The sequence below is a fragment of the Suncus etruscus genome, chromosome 7 (genome assembly GCF_024139225.1).
Source record: "Suncus etruscus isolate mSunEtr1 chromosome 7, mSunEtr1.pri.cur, whole genome shotgun sequence".
Classification (NCBI taxonomy): Eukaryota; Metazoa; Chordata; class Mammalia; order Eulipotyphla; family Soricidae; genus Suncus; species Suncus etruscus.
This window is the reverse complement of record NC_064854.1, coordinates 76,239,987-76,256,554: the sequence shown is the minus strand read 5'-3', so window position 1 is coordinate 76,256,554 and position 16,568 is coordinate 76,239,987. Positions and strand designations below refer to the sequence as shown.

At 33.5% G+C, this 16,568-nt stretch overlaps 1 non-coding gene across 1 annotated transcript; it reads left to right on the top strand.

The window, feature by feature from the left end:
• Window positions 1-16,231: 16,231 nt before the first annotated feature.
• LOC126015303 (U6 spliceosomal RNA) lies at window positions 16,232-16,339 on the top strand. Its single transcript, XR_007498182.1, has one exon. It is a non-coding gene; the product is annotated as a U6 spliceosomal RNA (small nuclear RNA).
• Window positions 16,340-16,568: the final 229 nt, after the last annotated feature.

Here is a 16,568-nt window from a genome sequence, read left to right as displayed (position 1 = left end):
TTGTACAAAATTAAATTTCATTATAGAAAACGAAATTTAGTACTTCATTGGTTGAACTTGTTATGCTTCTAGTCAGGTTAAAAGGAATATAGGACTGGAGAGATAGTGTAGGAGGTAAAGTGCTCACCTTGCATACATTCAGCCCATGTTAGATCAACAATATCACGTATGTTACCCTGAGTATCAAAAAGAGTAATTTCTGACCACAGAGCCAGGAGTAATACTGTTGTGTAAAAGGTATCCCCTTGTACAACAAAAAATATGAGATCTATTTGTTTTAGTTGAAATATCTACTATAGAGTCAACAGGTGGAAAAATTGATGTTAGTAATTTAAAAATACTTTGTATGGCAATGGAGAGAATAAAGAATAAGTGGAAGTCAATTTTGAGAGATGGTATGAGGATAGTAACTTTCTTAGCAACGTATAAAAATATTTATCCTCAGAGATGTAAGGGAATACTGAAGTATTTGAAAATATGGAACAGATTTTAAGCTCACTGTGTATCTGCAAAAGACTGAGCAGATAATTATTTGTGAATTAGCTAGAAGTTTCAATATAAGCAAGTGTCCTAAATTAATACCAATTTTTTTCTAATTAAATGCCTTTATATTTTAAAGTATCCAATAAAGAATAACCAATTGCCAAATAAAACAGAATCTGAGAATTGGTCTCAAGAAGTGAGCTTGCAATAGTGGGGAGATGATGATAATGGAGGACACCTTAAGACAATAGTAAAAGGAGACAAACACTGGTGGAGGGTGGTGGGGTTGAGCTACTGGATGTATAAAATGCTATTATTATTGTACATCATAATGATAAAAATAAAACATTTTATAAAAGTATTCCACAACCCTGGAGAATGAAATAAGGGAAACAGAACCCCTAGATTCCCAAGGTTTGAATTGTATTTGGAAGTCCTTTGAAATGGTAGAGAAGAATGGCGGGTTAACAATGTTAGAAAGTTAGCCCATTGGGGCCGAGTGATAGTGCAGTGGTAGAGCATTTGCCTTCCACGTGGCTGACCCAGGACAGACGGCTGTTCAATTCCCAGCATCCCATAGGTCCCCCAAAACTCCAAGCCAGAAGCAATTTCTGAGTGCATAGCCAATAGTAACCCCTGATAGTCACCAGTTGTGGCTCCCAAACCAAAAACCAAAACCAAAAAAAAAAAAAAGACAAATATGTTCTCATAGCTAAGCACTGACTATCTTTGGCTAAATTATTGTATAAAATAATAGATGTACTTAAGTCTGTAATTTCTAAAAATAAGGGCAATTCCTCTATATTTTATAGAATGAATTAACTTATTTTTAGCATGCATGACTTTTCTGTGTTGTTTGAACTTGTTATAGCTCATATTCACTTGTTTTTCATAAATTTCTATTTACTACTTTTTGATAGACAACAGCTCTACCCAAGTAACTGAGAAAGTGGAGCAGACAAGAACAAATTATTTGGTCCTGTTATATCTTAAAAAGCAATTCATCCAAACACTTAAATATGGATAGTTTTTACTAATCTTTTATCGGTGTGGTATTATAGTTTTTACCTATTTCTTCTGCTTTACTAATTGTTTTAATTTAAACAAGCTGATACTCAAGGCTAAGTAACATTTTTCTAAGTTAGGCAGTACAGGATCAGAACTTTTATAATAGCTAAACTTTGGATTCTCATGTAGTACCTATATTTTCCTTAAAATAAATCATATTTTTTTTGTTTTCTGCATAGCATTTACATTGTTGTTTTCTATTAGTGAGAGAATAAAATGATTATATCTGTAGGCAAAATGACTCTCTATCTTTAACAATATATCCTTTGATGTAAATTTCCTGAGAAGGGGATCCTAGTGAGAATATTTCACTCACAACATCTGTTTCCCAAGATCAGTCAGCAGATTGTTGCATTGGCAGCATGACAATGCAAATGCAAACTGTAATTTAATTTTGTATCCTGTAATTATAAACTAGGTTTTATTTTTTCTTTAGGCCATGTTGATTGGAAACTTTAGACTTGTATTTAGAGCTATTAGTTGTTGAAGTAAAACAAAATATTCAAGTTGTAAGGTAATCTATAAACTATATTTTAAATTTTTAGTCTTAAAAATTGAAAGCTTATAAATTAAATTTGTAAAAAAAATAAATAAATTTAATTTTTACAACTGAAAAAATAATTTAAATTAAGAACGTCTACATACAAAACATAATATCAAGGTTTTTGAAAGCCATCTTGAGGTCCAAATTTACTAACTTCAAAATTACATATAAAATCTGTGGTAGAGGGCTATTTTAAATTATTCTTTAAATTTGATTAACTCAAATATAAAATGAGACGTGAATAACTGCTTTATTAGGCTGTGAGAGATTGCTACTTGATATAGGTGACACCTGAGAAACAGTATCTAATTTACTGCATTAACAGTAAAAATAATATGTTTTTGTTTATACCTGGTAGCCTACAGATCTTCTTGGTCTGTTCTTAGGAATGATCCCTGATGATGCACATGAGACTATCTTTGGTGTTGAGATTGGCTACTTTCGAGTGTAAGCACCTTGTCTCCTATATTAGTTCTTTGAGCATAGGTTTGGATGAATAGCTTCTCCCATTCCACAGGTAGTCTTTGTATCCTGGTAACAATTTCCTTTGAGGTGTAAAAGATTCTAAGTTTAATGTAGCTTATTTGTTTATATTTGTTTTCACTTGCTTGTACAGTAGTGTGCCGTGTTTGAAGATTTCTTTAATCAGTGTCATAGAGAGTTCTGCCAAAGTTTTCTCCTAAGTACCTTATGTATCAGGTATGATGTCAAGGTCTTTAATTCATTTTAATTTGATGCTAGTGCACAGATTTTATTGCTCACTTTTTATTTCTAATAATGTTATTAAAGTGTAATTGATCATATATCTAAGAGTGTCTCAGAATATTCAAGTCTATTCTATTGATTTCAGGGTCTGTTTTATTCCAATACCTTGCTGCTTTAATTTCTACCATTTTATTATGCAATTTGAATTGTGGCAAGTGAGCCTTCTTATCTTTTTCCCACTGGGATTGTTTTAATTATTAGAGGAGGTTTATATTTTCTTATGTATTTCTAGAGTGTTTGGTCTATTTGTTTGGCATATAGAGATTATATTAAATCGGTGCTTTGTGAAGTATTGTCATTTTAATGATGTAAATCCTCCCAAACCATAAGCATTGGATGTGTTCATTTCCTTGTGTCCTCTTTAATTTTCTGAAGCAGTGTTTTGAAGTTTTATAGGTCTTTCACATCTGTATTTCAGGTGATTCTAGTGTATTTTATTTTCTGGGCACAGTCATAAATGAGACTTTGTCAATATCACTTTCTTCTTTTATATTTGTATGTAGAAAAGTCATAGATTTCTGCATATTAATTTTGTATCATGCCAACTTACTATACAAATTTATTGTTTCTAGTCACATTTTTGAAAAGTCTTCAAGATTCTTTTAGTATAGTATTCTGTTATCCATAGTGAGAGTTTGACTTTGTCCTTTTTATATGAACGACTTTATATTGTTTTCTTGCCTAATTGCTATGGAAAATCATCTAGTACAATATTGACTAAGTGACAAGAGTGGGCAATTTTGTTTTGTGTCAGAGCTTAGAAAAAATATTTATTTTTTCCCCATTACATATAATGCTTGCTATGGGCTTGTAGTAAATGGCTTTGATGATAGTGACTATTTTTTTTCACTTCCCATCTTATAGATTTTTTTTACATGAATAGTTTTGGATCTTATCAAATGCTTTCCCTGTATAACTTGATATGATAATATGATTTTAACTTTTTCTTTTACTGAGATAGCATATTGGCATATTATGTCGATTGACTTGTATATGTTAAACCACACATGCATTTCTAGAATGAATTCTATTGGGTCATAGTATATGAGGTTTTTGATTGATTGTCTTATTCTATTTGTTAGTATTTTGTTGAGGATCTATGCATCTGTATTCATCAAGGTTATTAGCATGTATTCTCTCTCTCTCTGTGTATGTGTGTGTGTGTGTGTGTCTCTGTGTGTCTGTGTGTGTGTGGTATCTCTGCTTTTGTATCAGGTTAATGTTAGCTTCATAGACACTCTTTGAACATTTCTGTTTTGTCAATTTCTAGAAGATCCTGAAAAGGATTGACAGTAAGTCCTCTTTCAAAATTTGAAAGAATTCACTAGTGAGGGGCTGGAGCACAGCGGTAGGGCATTTGCATTGCATGTGGCCAATTTAAGACAGACCTTGGTTTGATCCCCCTGCATCCCATATGGTCCAACTAGCCAGGAGCATAGGCAAGAGTAACCCTTCAGTGTCACAGGGTGTGCCCCCTCCAAAAAAGCAAAAATAAAAAATCGCTATTGATATACCTGGGCCTGGGCTTGTCTTTTTGTAAAGAATTTTGTTTGCCAATTCAATGTTCTCAATCATGATAGGTCTGTTCTTTTATTCCACATCACCTTGGTTAAATCTTGGAAGTTTATAGGAGATTAAAATTTGTACATTCCTTTTAGGTTCCCTCGCTTTGTGGCATAAAGATTTTGAAGGTAATCTCTTTTAATTTAAATCATTGTAGTGTTTGTTGTGACAGCCGCCTCTCATTTCTGGCTTGGTTTATTGTTAGTCTTGCTAGTATACTATTCATTTTGTTTATTTTTATAAAAATAACCCACTCTTGCTTTCATTGGCCTATTGTATTGTTTTTATAGGTTTATTTTTTATTAAATTCTGATCTAAATTTGATTATTTTTTATCTTGCTGACTTTCTGTTCATGTGTTCATCATTTTTCAATTTCATAAGTTGTGCTGTTAAGTTATATATGTAGGCCCTTTCTTCCTTCCTCATCAATGCTTGCAAAGTTATAAAATTTCCTCTTCCACTTTTGCTTTGTTCCCAAAGTCTGATAGTTGTTTCCTCATCTGTTTGATTTAAAATATCTTTATTTTTGTTTATTTGGGGGGGGGTTGGGTTGGGTTACATCCAGCAGTACTCAGGGGTTACTCCTGGCTCTATGCTCAGAAATTGCTCCTCGCAGGCTCGGGGGACCATATGGGATGCTGGAATTCGAACCTCCGTCCTTCTGCATGCAAAGCAAATGCCCCACCTCCATGCTATCTCTCCAGCTCCTAAAATATCTTTTTATTTCTTCTTTGTGTTCCTCTGACCCATTGGTTGCTGTAGTTACTATTTAATTTTATAGTGTAAAGTTTGTTTTCAATTTCTATTTGTAATTCACTTCTATATTTAGTGCTTCATGATCTGAGAAAATATTTGATACAATTTCCATTCTATCTGATACAAATTCTATTCCTGATTTTATGGAAGTATTCCGTGGCCAATCATATGTTATATCTTGGACAATGTTCCACATGCATTGATGAAAAATGTGTATTTTGGGGTCAGAGAAATAGTTTAGAGGTAAGGCATGCAGAAGGATGGTGGTTCGAATCCCGGCATTGCATATGGTCCCCTGAGACTGCCAGGAGCCATTTCTGAGCATAGAGCCAGGAGTAACCCCTGAGTGCTGTTGGGTGTGACCAAAAAAAATGTATTTGACTTTTGGGGGTTGAAAAACTACATGTACATGCATACATACACATACATACATATATATATCCTAAATACCTCTCTTCCATTTTTTATTCATAACCAAAGAAAATAACAAGAAAATTAAAAAAAATTAAAACCTTACCAACAAAAACTTATTTGGATTATCTGTAAGATTTTCTAATAAGATGTAATAAATAAAAATAAAATGTAAAGAATAAACAATTAACATATACTATTCCTGATGACCTTCTTGTGTAATACTAACCTCTTCAGTATCTTCACAATGATTTTTTATGACCCAGATAAAATTTTATTCACCCAAAATTAACTTTAAAAAGTTATTCCTCCTAAAAACCCAATAACTGTTACAATTAACATTTAAATTTTTATTGTGTTAGTTGTCATCTTTATATTCCCCTTGCTTTATGCACTGTGAACTTAAGTAAAAAGCTGGTCCCAGTACACACACATATTCAGACAATTTCTGGTACTGTTTGGCACCCAGGGTTAATTAGCAACTAATTATTTTACTGACTAAAAACATCTGTGACTTCAATCTACATTTCTATTGGTATTACATTTAATTATATGATATACTCTTTGTTTTTGTTAAAAAGCAAAATTTTGTTCTTAGTTTTTAGTCACCTATTACTCTAGATTCAGATGTTAAATGATTTTAACATATCTGAGTCTTGGATTTTCGATTATAACGGAAAACAATAATTAGTTTTGAAGAATTTAATTATGGTAATCAAATATTTCTAAAGACCAAATCTAGTAAGTTTAAACAATAGAAAACAAATATACTTGTGTATCAAAATAGATAGAGCATAGAGATTAAGGTGCAACCTTGATTTGAACATTTTAGCAACCTTGATTTCGGAGAGAGAGAGCTTAATTGTTCCTAACTGCCAGTTTTGCTTGATGTGCGTTGTATATTTTTTAGATTAAATAAAGAGACAAAATTTGGGCCATAAATTCTATGTAATTTTGCTTTGGGGAATATACTGGAAAACAAAGTGATATGGCAGTTATAAGCATCACCTTAGGGTCTGACAAAAATAAACAAGATATAAAAGTGAAATTAAAATAGAGACAACTAAGTTACAGAGTGATATAGTTTCAAAATTCCCATCTAAAGACTTTGTTTTTGGTTTAAAAGTTGCCTACAATGACATTACTTTTCAGACTTCTCAATTCCAAGATCCACAGAAAACTCTTTCCTTAGCTCAACATAGCCATAATGAATTTATCAAAAATCTCTAATTTTGCAATTATTAGATAAACTGATAAGGTAGCTGGTTCACTGTAAAGTGAAAAAGATTTTTTTATTTTAAAATAAATAAAGTAATGCAAACAATAGGAAAGCCCCATGGAAAAATAAAAGGGAAAGTCAGGAAAAAAGTGTACAATAATAAAAAATGTTTAAAGTAGTAATCTCATAGTATCTTATTTTTTATCTAAAAGCTGTAGCCAATAGAAAGATACACTTAATTTTGGCAAATTAGAAATCTCTCTGTCTTGTTCAAAATAAACATAAGAAATATCCAGATATTATGATATTGTTCCTATTCTCTTGATGGAAAGCTACATTTCCTTGCATTTGATTATTCCTACACTTATCTACCCCAACTTCTCAAAACGGGAATAAAAGTTTTGAAAGAAGATTAGAATCAAAGGAAAAATAGTTCCTATGACATATGTTAAGTTTATTTCTCTATGTATACAGTGAAAAAAATGTATTTTATTAGTATGAAGTATGACCCAAATAGCACTAGTCACTAATTGTTCCAGGAGTTTGATTTATACAAACTTTGATTTTAAAGTAACTGCAACTCAGAGGAAAACAAGTACTCATATTATATATTTATAATATATTCTAAGCTCCTGCTTAGCCATGATTTACTAATTTCTTTTAACAGTTTATTGTACAGTGTGATTAGCAGTTTTTATATTAATCACTTCTAAAAGCTGTATAAGTTACTATAAGTGATAGTAAGATTTTATTACTAGAAATTTAAAATAACTCATTTTAACAAGCAAATAAAAATCTTGATGCTCAGTCACACGAGGCACCATACTCAGCTTACATCATGAAAATGTCCGGATAAAACTTTTTAACATACCCTTTATCTCTAGATTGTGCCTTCCTTTAGGTCGGGTCCTCAAACTTTTTAAACAGGGGGTCAGTTCACTGTCCCTCAGACCATTGGAGGGTCTGACTATAGTAAAAACAAAACTTATGAACGAATTCTTATGCACACTGCATATATCTTATTTTACAATGAAGAAACAAAACAGATACAAATACAATATGTGGCCCGCGGGCCATAGTTTGAGGACCACTGCTAGTAGGGCCTGAAGCACATGAACAACCAGAGCACCGAAACAACAACCGTGACCTACAGGTTTATACTACAGGGCCTAAACATCGAACACGTCAAAGCAAACTAACATGCCCTTGCTCTATTACCCTCCCCTCTCATTACTTCATATTTTTGTTGTTGTTTGATTGTTGGTTTGTTTTGTTTTGTTTTCCTTTTCTCTCTTCTTGTCTCCTTCTTTTTCTACCTTCTCCTCCTCATTATCATCAATTCAATCCATGTCAAACAAAAACCACATGGTTTACCTCCTTTATAGTAAAGGAAAGCTGACATATAGGGTGCTGCGGACAATACTGCAAAGGGTAAACACCTACATAGATAGACCTCACTAACATAAAGATTAGTACTCGAGACACGAATCCTATACATACCCAAAAGTTGATCTATTAGTTTCTTTTCCTTACTTTCTATACTCAGCGCATCTCTTGCCCTCCCCACCTCTCTACATTAATATATACCTAAGCTAACTTCTATATGTTTATATGTGGGCAGGAGCACACAGAGATAGAGATCCTCCTTAAGAGACAAACCTAAACCACAAACAATCCATACCTTTACCCTATATAACTCCTTCCTATTCTCTCATCCTCTTCAGAAATCTGACTATCCCTTCACCCCTCAATCCCATCCCCGATATGCCCATCACATCATAACTCTTCACCCTCAGTTCTTAATCCATTAGGCATCAAGACCTACCTCCTACCCCAACGATCTAGTACCCAGTACCCAAGTGAAGAGACTCCCACTCAAACTCACACCTCATTCCCGGCAAGTATAATACAACCAACACCCGGACAGACTCATGCAGTGTGGCCCTCTTAATCACCTCTCCCTAATGTGGACTGTGGCTTGATACTGGACCTAGTTCCAAAGGACTCCCACTGCAAGATTTCTACCCAAGACCTCCCTGCCTGGAGCCCACACCCCACAAGGTAATCTCAAAAGACAATGAGGGAAGTCTATACTTTTCATCATAAGTATAGACCTATATAACACTACTACTTATCTTGTTTTTCCCCAAATGTAATCTCCTGTATCACTTTTTGCCTTTTTCTTTGTTTTGTTTTGTTTGTTTTGTTTTTTTCTTTGTTTGGTTTTTGTTTTTGTTTTTTGATTTGATTTCTTTTTGTTTCTTTTGGGTCACACTGGTGGCACTAGGAGGGTGCTCCTGTCTCTGTGCTCAGAGATTCGCCCCTGGTGGGCACGGGGGACCATGTGGGATGCCGTGATTTGAGCCACCAACCTTCTGCAGGAAGGACAGATGCCCTGCCTCCATGCTGTCTCTTAAGGCCCCACTTTATTCCTTTAATTACGTCTTTTATTTAATCTTATTTTTAAATAAAGAAAAATATTTTTCTTTAGATATGTGTGAGCATATGTATTTTTAGTTTTTGTCCTGTATCTGTTATCTTCTCTCTCTACTCCCAAATACACCAGCAATATAATGTAACACCACTTCTTTCTGCAAAGGTATATTAAAAAAGGAAAATTTTACAAGTAAAAACAGCTCTTATCTACTAGGGATAAGAACTTATACATTTTACAACACAGGAACATCTCCCACCCTGAACGTATGTCATGTGGAACCAACTTAGACCCCAGGGAATTAAGCACTGAACGTCCAGCCCTGACTCCTGGATCCCAGACTTAGAAACGACAGAGTTCTTCACAACAGCTCCATAAACCAAGTCTCCTCCAGGGCATCCATAATGCTTCTCTGACACCAACATGTGCCAGTTCTAAATTGATAACCTGACAACAAAGAAATGGGAACAACTTGATCCTAGAGCAAGTTTTCCTTCCTCACCAGCCAACGATAAGACAAAATCAGGAGACATGTCACTCTTTGATCTGTATAAAACCCAAGATCGCTATATACAGATGACTGGTTGTTACAACCAGGACTGGACAGTATGCATCCTGGGACCAACATCAACAACAACAACAACAACAACAACAACAACAAGCACTAGCCTAGCTTTTGTTCTACAATCTGTTCAACAAACAAGATCTCCAATTCCAGAATCTGACTGAGACAATCGCAACTGAATGGGTCTTCTGGAAGCATAAAGAAAGACTCTATCCCAGGCTCCATCATAAGAGCAATGCAATGACCAAGACCACCAACTACAGAAGATGAATTAAAATGACACTGAAGAAGTAGAACTACTAGAACCACAAAGACTTCCTCATAATCTCCATTCCTTGAGCTGTACAGACACCAATATCTCTAGATACAGAGGTCCAATTTTACCATCCATGACAAAGCAGAAGTCTTCTATACACCAGAAAAGCACTGAGGGAAGAATAAATGATCATGCAAGGAGTCTATAGTTAATCCCATGATGGTATACTTCAGGGGTGGAGAAACCTTGTAACTCCTAAGCCAAGGGTATTCCCTCTATAATATCCCCAATAGTTACTGTGCCTATTCAAGGAGAAAAAGAAAAAATAGCACAAAATAATCATTTTTCCACATATAAATTTATTGATAGATCTATTTTTATTGATGTCTTTATTTTGATGTAGATATTGAAGTTGATGTCTCCAATTTTATTTTATTTTATTTTATCTTTCTTTTTGTACTCCAGCATGGTTTGATTTCAGAACTGAGAGTATTGTGTGGTGCTTGTCTTTATTGCTCTAGTGCTCATTGGATATTTAATTTGATATTTCTTTCTGTATTGATGTGGTGTTTCAATGACCTTTTTCATGTCCTCGCTCAAACTGAGGTTGAAAGCCTCTAGAAGGACCCCGCCATTTTCATCTTATTTGATTTACTTTTTATTTTATTTTATTTTTTTCTTATTTTTTTTTTACTCCATTTTATTGGTTTTCTTTCCTTCAAACAAAACCACATAACTCGAAGTTTTGAGCTTCATCTCTCAAATAGAGGGGGAAACAAGGGAGGGTACCAGGACCAAACAGATATATGATCACTAATAGTAAGCTAGACAAAGAGGGGACCACCTACTCTAGCAGCCCGGAGGGTGATGGTGGGGGATATTGTTACAGGAAGGGAATGGGGATGGGGGGAGGACAAATTTGGTGATGGGTATTCCCCTGATTCAATGCTAATATGTACCTAAAATACTACTGTGAAAGTTATGTAAACAAATATGATCAAAATAAAAATTTAAAAAAAGGGACAAGAGGGTACCCTTATAAGAAATGAAAGGAATAGAGTATTCCAAGTATGACTTGACTTTAAACTTTAGTGATACTGTTTTGTATTCTGTTGAATAAAAATTACTGTGCAATGAAGGATAGTATAGCACCATATAAAATTTTCTTCAAGAAAGTCATAATGTCCATACATTGCAAAGATAGGTTATAGTATAAGTTCACACATGTAGTTTTGTAGCTACTCTGTATGAAAGAGTGGGCCTTGAACTCAAATTTAATTTCCACATAGAAAATTATACTGCACACCATGAGGGTAACTAAAGATTATTTTATTGTTTACATAGCAAGACTTTACAGGGAAATCAAGGAAGGTCTTCCAAGCAATAGAAATGTCATGATAGAAGGAAAAAATACTCATTTGACTTTTAAGGTGATTATTAGGTAGAGCAGGTTAAAGATTCCTTCTGTGAGTTGTATCTGTGTGGCTTATTATAAAATAAAACAACAACAATAACAATAGAAGACTTTTTTATTTGCTTGCCCAGATATGAAGCAAAAGAAAAAGAGAGATAGTTAAATTTAAAAGTTTTCAGCAGAGCTGGAGCAGTGGCATGGAGCCTTGTTGGCGCTTGCCTAGGAATACTTTGGTTTGATCCCCGGCATCCCATATGGTACCCCAAGCCAGGAGTGATTTCTGAGTGTATAGCCAGGAGTAATCCCTGAGCACCGCTGGGTGAGCCCCCTCAAAAGAAACCCAAAAAATATTTTATCTAAACTGAATTGATTTTGCAAAACATTCTAAATAATTTTGATAAATGAGAAGAAAACCCATTAAAGCAGTATGACACCAAAACATAAAATATGCAGAAAACAGTAATGCAAATTACTTGAATGAGCTTGAGATGACAGTATTTTCAGTTTAAAATAAAAACATATATTTAAATCATATAACTTCAAATTCAAATACTTAAAAATAAATATGAAGATAAAATGAAATATAAGCATTGCACGAAAAGAAATAAAAATATAAGGCAATGTAATATGAAAAACAGTAAGAATAAACAAAAATAAACTATAAACAACATAAAAAAATGGTGTTATAGTAATTATATCTCTTAGTGAGATATAGACCTCAAATTACTAATCATAAAAAACACAATTTTCTGATACTTCTAGGAAAGTCATTTGAGCTTTAAAAAAACTCACATGCTCAGAGAAAATTTCTAGAAAACAATACAAGTAAAAATATAACTTTAAAATTTTAGGAAAGTTAATATATAAAAATACACAAATATGACAAATAATACAAATATTATTTCACATAGACTCCAGGGAGCAAGGAACAGATATAGGCAATATATAATCAATATATTTGTCTATAAGAAACTCTTAACAACTATTAATTTATACATAACAAAAGAAGATATACCAAAATTTATTAAAAAATTATTTGACTAGAAATTGGTATTGATAATAGTATAATAGTATTGGAAAACCTTAATATTCTACTCTTATAATGAATGGGAAAATACAGCAAAAATTCAACAAGATAATAATAGTTTTATAGAACACTCCACTACTTCCCGTAAAGCTTGGTAATCATTATTTTAAAGCATATATGAGCTATTCTCAAATCACATAATGAAGTAAAAAATGCCTCAATCAATCTATGGAAACTGATGTCATATCAACCATCATTTTGAATTATAAAGCTAAAAATCTACTACAAAACAAACCTGGCAAAATCTCAAACACATAAAAACTGAACTACACGCTATAAAGTAACTTTCAGGCCAACAAGGAAATTAAAAGAGAAACTGAAAAATATCCTGGATAAAGAAAAATGAACTATTAGAATTATGTGACACAGAAAATGTGTACAAAGCAGGCAATTTATAATAATACAAATCTACAAGAAGAACTAGGAGAAAATTTTAAATAAAGTCTCTAAACTTACAAATTAAGAGATTAAACTAAAAAGAATAGAACTAAAATTTAGTAAATGGAAATCATTAAAAATTGGAGTAGAAATGAATAAAGTTAGAAAAATGTAACACAAAAGAGCAATAAAATCAAGAACTAGTTTTACGAAAACATAAACAACTGAAAAATTTTACCTAGATCCACTCTGAAATGAGAAAAATCAATCATTATAGGAGAAAGAAAAGTTACAAAAAAAAAAGTCTACACAATAGAAAGTAGCATAGGCTATTATAAACATTTTTATATTATTAAATTAAGAAGTCTAGAAGAAATAAACACATTTTTAAAATTCAATCTTCTAAGACATTTTAAAAATGTAATAAACTAATTACAAGTTTTCTGACTCAAACATCTTAAAAAAATTAGATCACTCACTCCTAACATACATAGAAATGAATAATTTTTGTTGTTGTTTTTGGGACACAGCTAGTGGTGCTCAGGGATTACTCCTGGCTCTATGCTTAGGAATCATTCCTGTATGGCTCATGAAAAAATAAAGGATTCAGGGGATCGAACCTAGGTCTGTTACCTAAAAGGCAAATGTCCTACCTACTGTACTATGGCTCCAGCTTCATAAAAATGATTTCTAAGTAATTCAAAATAGATTTGTTCAAAGAATTGAAAAGAATACAGAAAAAAACAGGCAATATATTTTATGATATTGGTTTTAGATGATATTTGGAGATTTAATCTTAAGAGCCAAAGAAACAAAATCAAATATAAATGGGGCTACATGAAATTAGAAAACTTCTGTAGAGGGTAGACACTATCATTAAAATAAAATCATTTCAATTAAGAAATACAGAAAAATAAAAAAACAGAAAAATTATTTAAAAGAGAAAAGCAAAAGCATTTAAGTGAATGAAAACCAGTATTGTCATCATTGTACACCCAGCCACATAGGTTAATTTCAAATTGCAAAGAACCCATGATACTTAATAGCAACAACAACAAGTAACATTATAAAAATGGGCAGAAGTTCTAGACAGTTCACTAAAGGACACACACAGGTGGCCAACAAACACTTAAAAATACTCAGCATAATTTATAATTAAGTAAAAGCAAATAGTTATGACAGTGTTGAAGGGAATCCAACACATAGTGATAGATGTTGTATCAGAGTATTTTACATATTTACATATTGGCTATCATAAACAACAATATAAATCACATTATCGCAATAAAAATTATCGCAACTTAAAAAATAAAAGAACATCGGGCCCGGAGAGATAGCACAGTGGCATTTGCCTTGCAAGCAGCCGATCCAGGACCGAAGGTGGTTGGTTCGAATCCCGGTGTCCCATATGGTCCCCTGTGCCTGCCAGGAGCTATTTCTGAGCAGACAGCCAGGATTAACCCCTGAGCAACACCGAGTGTGGCCCAAAAACCCAAAAACAAAAACAAAAACAAAAACAAAAACTTCTTTTTGGCCCGGAGAAATAGCACAGCGGTGTTTGCCTTGCAAGCAGCCGATCCAGGACCAAAGGTGGTTGGTTCGAATCCCGGTGTCCCATATGGTCCCCCGTGCCTGCCAGGAGCTATTTCTGAGCAGACAGCCAGGAGTAACCCCTGAGCACCGCCGGGTGTGGCCCCAAAACCAAAATAAATAAATAAATAAATAAATAAATAAATAAATAAAAGAACATGAACAAGAATTCCTGGTGAGAGTGACAAGAAAAAATTCTGTTTGTCCTAAGTTGAACCAAAAAATGTTTCAGTCTTAAATGAAATAGCATGGAGCTCTCTAAAATATTAAAAATAGCTGCATTATCCTAGATAGCTTTCAAGAACATAAAACACTAATTAAAATTATATATGTTCATTGCAATACTGTTTACAGTAGTCGAGGTCTGGAACCAATTCTAGTGCCCAATGAAAATGAGTTGATAAAGATGTGCTATGGTGTTATAATACTTAACTCTAAGAACTATATAAAATTTTATAACTTGAAAACTTTTAAAATTATTTTATTAAAACCATTGTAACTTACAAAGTTCTTCATAGTTGGACTTTAGATATACAATAAATGAGGGCCTATCCCAACACAAGTGTCCACCTCCCTCCACCAAATGTTCCCCAAGTACACTTCATAACACCCTCTCTACCCACCAGACTGCCAGTATAACAGATCCCATTTTAAGTTTAGATTGTTTAGATCTCTTGAGTCCATTGTTGTTGCTGTTAGCTTGGATAATTATGTCTATATTTTATAACACTACCAATGCACCTGAGACTGCTTGGTCTCTGGCCTCCATCCTTTCATATTTGTCTTTCTCCTCTTCATTCAGTTTCTTTCCTCACTGTATTCTAGGGCTAAGGGTGTTCAAGACAACTCCCATTTAAAACATTGCATTTCTTCAGGCAGTTGTTCTAAATACCACAAATAAGTGTTATCATTCTGTATTTATCCTTTTTCTGGATAACTTCATTTAACGTATCTTCCAGTTCCATCCATGTAGCTTCGAATTGCATGGTTGCATCATTACTTACAGCAAAGTAGTATTGCATTATATATTTTACCACATATTCATGATCTACTTGTCTGTTGTTGGACATCTAGGTTGATTACAATTCCAACTGTATTGATTATAATATAATCACTATTATACTGAGTGCTGCAATGAATAGTGGTGCAATGAAATACATCCTTTTAGATGATTGTTTTACTGTAACTTGTAAATTTAGCGTGTCTGTGACAATTTGAAATAGATATTTATGGTAAGAAAAAAGGTGATTCTGACATTATTTCATTCATCTGTAGGGGATTGGAAAACAAAAACTAGGGATGTGGTTTATTGAGAGAGGGTTTACCCTGTATGGGTAAAGCCCTGGCTATAAGACAACAACAACAACACCAACAACAACAACAATCACTCACACACCCAAAATAAAAATAAACTTAAGGAGAATTGATACAACAAAAGCAAGACAAATACTTAGATAATAATTGTAAACTGGGATTATGGGAGGCTATAAGAGTTTAAAAACAATATGTAGGGGCCAGAGCAGTGGAGCAAGTTTCTGGGCATTTGTCTTGCATGTGCTAACCTAAAAAAGACAGTGGTTAGATTCTCCGGTGATCCATATGGTCCTCCAAGCCAGGAGCAATTTCTGAGAGCATTGTCAGGAGTAACCCCTGAGTGTCACCGGGTGTGGCCAAAAGCCAAAAAGATGTGGAAGGTTGTGCTTGCTTCATTAGCACCTATACTAAAAATTGGTATGATACAGAGAAGATTAGCACGGCCCCTGTGCAAAGATGAAGCACAAATTTGTGAAGCATTTCATATTTTAAAAAAATGTGGAAGGTTAAGTGGAGTGTGGTAGAAGATATAGAATATTGGTACTTCAGTGGTGTGTATGGTGTGGTAATTGATATTTTAAAAAATGTGAACCTGTAATCTCAATGCATCTACTGTGTTAGAAACCAATGTCACTTCATCTAAATGTAAAAGTGAGTTAATTAAATCACTGCAACAATGAAGGACAGAACTAAAATTTGGCTCTATGAATAGTTAATTAT